This window comes from Lolium rigidum, chromosome 4 (assembly GCF_022539505.1).
Source record: "Lolium rigidum isolate FL_2022 chromosome 4, APGP_CSIRO_Lrig_0.1, whole genome shotgun sequence".
Taxonomy (NCBI): Eukaryota; Viridiplantae; Streptophyta; class Magnoliopsida; order Poales; family Poaceae; genus Lolium; species Lolium rigidum.
Window position 1 is genome coordinate 26,181,127 of NC_061511.1, and position 10,478 is coordinate 26,191,604.

Here is a 10,478-nt window from a genome sequence, read left to right on the forward strand (position 1 = left end):
AATTTTGAAGGAGTTTCACATATTCTACTGTACTACATACATGCATATGAATGTACAATTTCAAACAAATTTGAAATTAGAACCAAAAAGAATTCAAGAGGAATATACAATATATATTCAATATCGGATGACCATATACAATTTTGAACAAGTTTCCATCCATAATTTAGTGCATATGAAGTTCTACGTCCTCTACATAGTGTTCTCCTCTAGGATCGATGACTTCCCTAGCCAACCATCCAGCTAGTTCCTCTTGAAGTGGTCGGAAGCGAGCTTCTGGACTAAGCGTCTTCCGGAGGTTATTCCTCATGATGTTGTTCTCACACTGCTGGTCCCGCTCATTGCTGTATCTCCGGATCCTCTCACAAACATAGTATCCACATAGATTGGTCCCCGGTGGCTGAATATCCCCAGTCGTCCGCACTGCCATTTTAAATTGTAGCTCTTTTTTGAATTCACCGACCTTTTGATCTACGAACCGTCTCCAAACCCTACGAGGCAAAGAAAATTAAATGAACAAGAGAGTTATTAATTAGTTACTTGATATTAGGAAATGATGAACGAAATAGGCCGATCGATATAGAGCGCAAATGAATGAAAATAATTATTTTTGCATCATTTTTCTCATGTCGGCCCAAAGCGCCGGATCCATATTCAGAGAGTCGTGGACGAGAACTGTGGAGGTGTGAAATTGAATTACCATAAGAATCCAGTGGAACCTCGCGGACACGATACATGCACAGTCATGCATAACTCATCGATTAGCCACATACCATGCATGGAGTAAACAAAAGAGAATGTGCTCAAGACAGAAACACTCACCCAAAATGGTAAGGAAATAGAATATCACTTTTGAGTTCCTGTTTTCTAAAAAACCGCCACGAGTCATCCTCCACGTCGGCGGGGTGGTGTTCTAACACATATGAATTAACGATTTGTGGGTCAATCAACCCAACATCATTGATGTTCCTTATTCGCATTTCCCGCTTCTTCATTCTCGCATAATAGCGTACACAACAAGATAGTTAGGACAATATATATATATATATATATATATATATATATATATATATATATATATATATATATATATATATATAGTGCAGAGCAATGAACGAGATGGGGTAGAAATTAATAAATCACTTACGAACGTAGCAACCGATGATAGATTTGTTCGAGCTCGCGCAGATTGAACAGCTGGAACAATTCACTCCGATGAATTGTTATATAGTAATGTTTGAAGTGATGCTCATATCTAACTTCCGCATAAATATAGTCTTTGGCGTTTTTAAGTTTTATGTAACCCTTGTACCAATTTAGCAGACCTTTCATTTGTCGAGGTAGATCCTCTTCTCGCGCGAGGCTCGATGAGAGGGCCATTCTTCACATATGTAAATACTACGTCCTTCATTGGCGCCTCATCAAGGCCTAACGAGTGCACGAAGAGTGATACCTAAGTCGGCCGCTTGTTCTCTGGCACTCGTTACAGTCAATCCATGTGCTGCCGCAGCTGCTATGATATCGGGGGCATCCGGACCGGCGGCTTGCACTATGAGCAGGGCGATCGATTGTTTACTTTGTTCCCCGAGCTGGGCAACTTCTTTCCCCCTTTCTAATTTTTTCTCGGCCTCCTCCAAGGCTTTCTTCTCCGCCAACTCTTGGTTCCTCTTGAACGCGAGTGCTTGCCTACGAAGTTCACGTGCATAGTCGTCGAGCGGATTCTTCGCGGCTTGGGACGGTGTGTTCAAAAATGACTTAGCCCAGCTCTTTTCCTTGTCAGAAAATACTTGCTTGGGCTCGGGCTCTCTTTTCTTCTTGCAGTCCGCCTTCCATTTCTCATAATCAGCAGCCGCGTGTGCGTCGACTTCCTCGGCACTACGTTCCCAAGGCCTTGTGGGGAGAGGCTTCGGTGATGGCTCTGGTATCTTTGTGGTTCTAGGTACATAAGGGTCCGGGTTAATAACCCGGGACTGCTTCTGCTTCTTCGCCGGAGGTGGATTGGGGGGCGGTGTCTGATCACCCGCCGGACGAGGACTGGGGGGCGGCGTCTGCTTACCCGCCGGAGGTGAATTGGGGGGCGGCGTCGGCTGACGTGAAGGAGGTGTAGGTGAAGCACCACCACCACCACCGCCACCGCCACCGCCACCGCCGCCACCACCACCACCGTAGGGGGGTGGACTTGTTGGCGCCTCGCCTGGAAACTTGATAAACTTCTTCTGCCATAGAATGAACTGGCGCTTGACATCTCCAAGTCTTCTCGCCCCTTCAGGTCTAGCAATGTCAATGTCCAGGTCCTCAAACCCTTGGACCATCTCCTCCACCGTGACACGAGCATAGCCATCTTGAATGGGGTTGTTGTGGTGGAGTGCTCCAGGTGGTAAAGCACTGCCGATGGCTACCTTCATGGACATGTTCCCGATAGGATAATACGGATGACATGCTTTCATCTCCTTTATATCGTCCACGAGGTAGCGAGGAGGCTCCGGTGCAGTAATTTCGACCACCGGAGGCTCCGGTGCAGTAATTTCGATCGTCGGTGCACCGGCCGGTGAGGCCTCCGTGGAAGCCACGTCGCTTCTTCTCCGCTGCTGGCTTCCGAGATCCATTGGATGATCTTCATGCTTGCGCCCGAGCTGCATCTCTTTCGGCTACTAGTACACTCACGGTTTTCTTCATCACATCCATTTCCGATACCAACTGCGCCACAACATCCGCATCCCGATCCATCTTTCTCTTACGGCTTACGTAACCGTACGGGTCATCGTTACGGGGAACCCTAGTTTCCACGGAATGGGCCCCATGCCTCGTACACGTCCTCCGTGTTCGGGATTCCCGAGGGCTTTTGTCGGGCGTCGTTCTCTCTGTTGAACTTGATCCTCCCCTCTTGAGCATCCCTCATTGCCTCAATAAGCTTTTGGGTGGGTTTAATTATTTTGCCCCGATAAACACACTCCCCTGTCTCCGGGTTCGGCGATCCCCCATGCCCGTACCACCGGCTTTTGGCCCTTGGGTCCCATCCCTCCGTACCTGGACGGATTCCTCGCGCACTCAGCTCGTTCTCCATCTTCTCCCACCTAGGCTGCCAAAAGCGATACCCTCCTGGCCCCATAATATGATTGTACTCCTTCTTGGCCGCATTATCCTTATTTTTTTTCGATATTTCAAGGAACTGCTCCGATTTCTTTTGCTTCACAAATTCTGGCCAATCATGTTGCGGTTTCTCATATTGTCCTTTGAAATCCGGAGTCTTGCCCTGCTTGACAAAGTCATGGGCTAGATTTTGCTTGTATTTCCGGAATGCGTTGGACATCTTAGAAAGAGCGAACTGTTTGACTAGCTTGCACCTCTCCTTGTTTTCCTGAATCTTGTTACCCTTCTCATCGTATTTGCGGTATTCCGGAGGTAGAACGAAATGTTCCATAAGCTTGTTGAAGCAATCTTTTTTGTTCTCTTATCGACAAAAGTGAAACCAAGACGTGCCTTCTTTGGCTCATTCCACTCCTGGACGGTGATCGAGACGTTGTCTCTAACAACGGCTCCGCATTGGCTGATAAACTTGGTGGCGTTCTTGCTGGGCTCCAGCGGCCTGCCGGTTGCTTCCTCGACAACCTCGATGGTGCATGTTTCGTTTGGTTTCATCGTCTTGGTTGCGCCACGCTTTGACGACGTACTCGATTTTTTCGATGATCCGGCCGAGGGATAAAATAAGAAAGAGAGTCGCGCGCGTTAGTACACACATATTTATTCAAATCAGTTAGTTTGTATCACCAGAGGCTCAATGTATATATATACCTCGGCGCCGGAGGTGGTTGCTACTTCCAATTGAAGATCGTCGTTTATCGATGTTTCTTCGGCATCATCTTGCCGACGGCGCCCTTCATCTTCACCCTCAAGGTTCAGATAAGAAGAGATATCATCTTCTTCTTGTCCGGTCGGCACATATAGAATATCGCCTTTTATGATGCCGAACATATGGTCTTCAAGGTCCGGATCATAGTTGTCCAGAATCGGGTCAGCTCTATCGTCCGCCATATGTCAGTCCTGAAAACATGTAGTCAAAACAAACTTAGAGATACCGCGGGAACAAATTTTAAGTTACAAATTTGAAGTTACAAATTTTAAGTTATACAAATTTTAAGTTACAAATTTTAGTGAGGCGGCGCGGCAGAGATCGACGAGGCGGCGCGGCAGAGATCGACGGCGCGTGTGCGCATGCGGTGAGAGAGAGCGAGGCCGGCGCGTGCGCGGTGAGAGAGAGAGGGCCGGCCGGCGGCGCGGGAAGGGGAGAGGAGGAGGGCGGCGAGGAGCACGGACGCGCGGTGAGAGAGAGACCGGCGCGGTCTTTTTGATGTTTGTAACTAAGTTTTTTGTTACACTTTAATTATACACTTTAATAATTAAGTTAATTACAATTTAATTAAGTTACCATTTTAATTAAAAAACTTTTACAAATTTACAATTTAAAGTATATATATAGATATAGATTTACCACTTTAATTAATTAGTTACAAATTTAAACTTTAATTAGTTACAAAAATAACTTAATTAGTTAAACTTAATTATTTATAATTAAATTAATTAATTTTTAGTAAAAAAAAAGAAAATTTGGCCGGCCGGGCCATGGCCGGGCCGCCTCTCTCTGCTGCTCTCCTCCGCGGCAGAGACGACATACGGCCGGCGGCGCGCGGGGACGGAGCGGTGCGCGCGGCGCGGCAGTGGTGGCGGCGCGGCTACACACGGCGACGGCCGACGCGCGAGCGGCGCTATAGCTGGCCGTGGCGCGCGGATCCGGAGGAGCGAGGGCGGCCGGGGCGGCGGCGGAGGAGCGGGGCGGCCGGGCGGCGGCGGAGGAGCAGGGCGGCGCGCGGCGGAGACGTACGGGCGGAGGAGCGAGGGCGGCGCGAGCGGGGGCGGCGACGACGGCCGGCGAGGGTTCGGGCGCGGAGGAGCGAGGGACGACGGCGTTCGGGCGTGGCGGCGGACGAGAGCGGAATCGACGAGGGAGAAGAGCGGCGCGGCGGTTCGCGCCGCGCCGCATGTTATAGCACCCCCCTTTAGTCGCGGTTGGGGAGGCGACCCGCGACTAAAGGGTAACCTTTAGTCGCGGTTGGCCTCCCCAACCGCGACTAAAGGGTATTTCGGCGGGTTTTGAGTTCCCGCGCGCAGCCACCTTTAGTCGCGGTTGACCTGGCCAACCGCGACTAAAGGTATTTTTGAAAATACTTTTCTTTTTCAAAATCAGAAAAATCAGAAAAATAAAACTAATTCAATTCAAATTCCTAAAAATACAAATAATATATCAAAAAAATCAGAAAAATAAAACTAATTCAATTCAAATTCCTAAAAATACAAATAATATATCAAAAAATCAGAAAAATAAAACTAATTCAATTCAAATTTTTAAAAATACAAATAATATATCAAAAAATTCAGAAAAATAAAACTAATTCAATTCAAATTCTTAAAAATACAAATAATATATCAAAAAATTCAGAAAAATAAAACTAATTCAATTCAAATTCTTAAAAATACAAATAATATATCAAAAAAATCAGAAAAATTCTTCCCGCCACTTTCTTCCCGCCACTTTCTTCCCGCCTCTTTCTTCCCGCCACTTTCTTCCCGCCACTTTCTTCCCGCCTCTTTCTTCCCGCCACTTTCTTCCCGCCTCTTTCTTCCCGCCTCCTGTCTTCCCGCTCCCATTTTTCCCGCCATTTGTCACTACATATAGGTAGCCCGGCTTAGCCAGCATTATCACATCTCTACAATCTCTCATCACTCTCTCATGGCTTCCACCGCACCCAGTCTAACCTACCAGCAGGTGGAGGAGCTTTGCGCCTCGAACTACCCTTGCCCACCGGGCTACCGCGTCCCTGCCGGCTGGAGCCTAAGCGCCGGCGGCGTGCCGGTCCCTCCCGTCCCTCAGGGTACTGCGCGCCGGGCGGCCATCACGAACCACTACTACCTCGACCTCACGCCGGAGCAGCGGATGAATCCCCGCTGGCATCCCGATAACCAGCATACTTGGGACGCCTTCTTCATCAATCGGCGTGAGAGGGCGCTCGCCAGGTATGAGGAGGACGGTCTGCCTCCTGGAAACTTCCATGAGGCCGGCCGTCGGCTATGGTGGTACGGCCGGACTCTGCAGAGCGTCATGGACTACATCACGGCCGGCGATATTCCCCGCCTGCGCTACCCTCAGTTCGAGCCACGAGCGCCGCCCGACGACAGCGACGACAGCAGCGACGACGACGCCGGCAACTTAGAAGGCGGCGACTACCAGTACAACGGCGGCGGCTATGAAGACTACGAGTATGCATATTATACGCCTAGGCAGGAGTATGACTAAATCACTCCAAATTTCATGTATGCAGGAGTATGACTTAGTCACTCCAAATTTCCTGTATGCAGGAGTATGACTGAATCACTCCAAATTTCATGTATCATCAGTGCTATCTCGAGTCAATTGAATCATTCGAAAATGGACACCAAACACATCACGGGTAATATAATTCACATGATTCATTCAACAAAGTTTGGTACAATAAATTATTACACATCATTTCTTCCCTTGTGTCCCTGCTTGCTTACGATTGTGCCGTATCCATGGAGCATCCTCATCATTTAACTTAATGCTTGGGTCGGTGTTCACTTTGAAGGGCGGAATTTCAGCAAACATATTATAATCTTCGACATGTCTGTCTTGTCCTCCACTCCCACGATGTTTCTTTTCCCTGAAAGAACAATGTGGCGCTTTGGATCATCGCATGATGTACTGATCGTTTTCTTATCTTTCCGTTTCCTCGGTTTGCTACTCATGTCCTTCACATAGAAAACCTGAGCGACATCTTTCGCTAGGACGAATGGTTCGTCAAGGTAACCAAGATTGTTGAAATCCACCATTGTCATTTCGTATTGCTGGTCCACCTTTACCCCACCTCCTGTTAGCTTGAACCATTTGCACCGGAACAAAGGGACCCTAAAGGAGGGTCCATAGTCAAGTTCCCATATCTCCTCTATGTAACCATAATATGTGACCTTTTGCCCATTCTCGGTTGCTTGCATCAAAGCGGACACCACTGTTTTGGTTGGTGCTCTTTTTATCTTGGGCGATCGTGTAAAATGTATTCTCATTTATCTCGTACCCTTGGAAAGTCGTTATAGTTGAAGATGGTGTCTTGGCCAACATGTACAGCTGATCTACAACATGATCGTCACTCATTAAATGTTTTCTCAACCAACTGCCGAAAGTCTCCATGTGGGCCTTCCTAATCCGGGATTCGGGCTTCCCGGGGTTGTCCGAGCGTAAAATATTCTTGTGTTTCTCAAAGTACGGAGCCACCAAGCTGGAATTGGTCGGAAGCTGTGTGGTGTGCTTCGGTCGGAGAATGGCCGTCCGTACATATCGTTGATTTCCTTCCGATCGTGCCTTTTCCACTTAGTCTCCCCTCGTGCCGCGATTGAGGAAGACCAATCGGCTTAAGGTCGGGAACAAAGTCAACACAAAACTCAATTACCTCCTCATTTCCATAGCCCTTGGCGATGCTTCCTTACGGCCTAGCACGGTTACGAACATATTTCTTTAATATTCCCATGAACCTCTCGAAGGGGAACATATTGTGTAGAAATACGGGACCGAGAATGGAAATCTCATCGACTAGGTGAACCAGGGAGGTGCGTCATAATATTGAATAAGGATGGCGGGAACACCAACTCGAAGCCGACAAGACATTGGATCACATCGTTACGTAACCGTGGTAGAACTTCTGGATTGATTACCTTCGAGAGATTGCATTGAGAAATGCACATAGCTTCACAATGGCTACTCGAACATTTTCCGGCGAGGAGCCCCTCAAAGCAATCGGAAGCAATTGCGTCATAATCACGTGGCGTCGTGAGACTTCGGGTTTTGGAACTTTTTCTCCGCCATGTTTATTATTCCCTTTATATTGGACGAGAATCCGACGGGACCTTCATACTGCTCGGGCATTCAAAAAAGATGACCTTCTCTTCTTTGGTCGGAGCGTAGGCTGGCACGACCTTGAAACCGTTCCGGATGCCGGTCATCGGGGTCTTTCAAACTTTGCTTGGTCCTGCCGTGCTTCCTTTGTATCATTTGACTTCCCATACACGCCCAAGAAGCTTAGGATGTTCACGCAAATATTCTTCGTAACGTGCATCACGTCGATTGCGAGCGGACTTCTAGGACTTTCCAATATTCTAGCTCCCAGAATATAGATTTCTTCTTCCACATGGCTGCGTGCCCGTCGGCTCCCTTCGGAACCGATTGTCCGCCGGGACCCTTTCCAAAGATGACTTTCAAATCCTTGACCATATCAAATACCTCAGCACCGGTGTGTTCCGCGAGGCTTCGGCCGGTGATCTGCCTTGCTGTTGTAATGCTTGCCTTTCTTTCTTCTCGGATGACCTTTCGGAAGAAATCGACGATGCCCAAGGTACACGTTCTTCTTACAATTTGGCAAATGTACACTTTCAGTCTCATGTAAGCGAGTGCGTGCATGCATTGTATCCCTTATTTGACGAGTCCCGAAAGGTTACTAAGAGCAGGCCAATCGTTGATGGTTACGAAAAGCAACGCTCGTAGGTCAAATTCCTCTTCTTTGTGCTCATCCCACACACGGACACCAGGTCTACCCCACAGCTGTAAAAGTTCATCAACTAATGGCCTTAGGTACACATCGATGTCGTTGCCGGGTTGCTTCGGACCTTGGATGAGCACTGGCATCATAATGAACTTCCGCTTCATGCACAACCAAGGAGGAAGGTTGTAGATGCATAGAGTCACTGGCCAGGTACTATGGCTGGAGCTCCTGCTCGCCAAAAGGATTCATGCCATCCGTACTTAGCCCAAATCTTATGTTCCTTGCGTCAGCTGCAAAATCTTTGAACTCTCTGTCGATCTTTCTCCATTGCGTTCCATCCGCGGGGTGTCTCAACTCCCCGTCCGACTTACGGTCCTCTTTGTGCCATCGCAACAACTTGGCATGCTCTTTGTTCCTGAGCAGACGTTTCAACCGTGGTATTATAGGAGCATACCACATCACCTTGGCGGGAACCCTCTTCCTGGGTTTCTGGCCCTCAACATCGTCACCAGGGTCATCGCCTCTGATCTTATAACGCAATGCGGTGCATACCGGGCATTCATTCAAATTCTCGTATTCACCGCGGTAGAGGATGCAGTCGTTGATGCATGCATGTATCTTCAGAACCTCTAAACTTAGAGGGCGAGACAACCTTCTTTGCTTCGTACGTACTTGGCGGGCAACTCGTTATTCTTTGGAAACATATTCTTCAACATTTTCAGCAAGTTTTCAAATGCCGAGTCAGCTACACCTGCCTGTGCCTTCCATTTCAGCAAATCCAGTGTGCAGCCCAGCTTTTTCAGACCATCATCGCATCCGGGGTACAGCGCCTTCCTGTGATCCTCTAACATGCGATCCAAATTCTCCCTCTCTTTTTCAGTTTCGCAGCGTCTCCGTGCATCGGCAATGGTCCGACCAAGATCATCAACGGGATCATCACGTGCCTCTTCTTCACCTTCCCCTTCACCTTCCCCTTCACCTTCAGCATCCTCCATGAAAGTATCACCGAAATGAGCAAGATAGCTTTCATCGATGAAATCATCCCCTTCTTCATCTTCTTCCATTATAACCCCTCTTTCTCCATGCTTGGTCCAACAATTATAGCTTGGCATGAAACCGTGCCGAAGCAGGTGCATGTGAACATCTCTTGAGGAAGAGTAACCCTTCGATTCTTACGGTTAACACATGGACGAGATAACAAAACCCCCTGCTTGTTCGCATTAGCCACTACGAGGAAATCTTTCAAACCCGTACTTGAACTCGCCGGAGAGTCGGTTACCGTACATCCATTGTCGATTCATCTGCATTATTATAATATAAAATATATAATTAATCATCATGCATTTGTTAAACTAACTAGCTACAAACAATATAAATTAAACAATGAACTACACACATGCATATTTTATCAACGACACATCAAAGGTTCAAGTTGCTAACCGCGATCGAGGAGGAAAAAATAAATGAGAAAGCTCAAGTGTGGCTCCAACACTTCATATCATGTTTGTTTCATGCTCTTGGGGCATTTCATCAAACACCTTATGTGCATAAGAGGAACCAAAAGCAAACCTAACACCCACTTGTGAAGTTTGTGAAGAGAATGGCTCCAAATGGCTAAGTGTGGCGCTGGATGGGTATATAGGGGAGGGGCTTTAGTCGCGGTTGGCCGGGCGGCAGCTAAAGGTTCCTTTGGGCCGAGGGACATTTGTCGCGGTTGGCTCGGCCACCGACTAAAGCCCCTCCCGTCCACCGGTGGCCACCGAGCCTCGGGGCCCAGGCCTTTGGTCGCGGTTCTCAGAACGCGACTAAAGGCCCCATTGGTCGCGGTTCTTGCATTTCCGCGACTAATGGGGCTGGACGGAAGGCCTTTTTTCT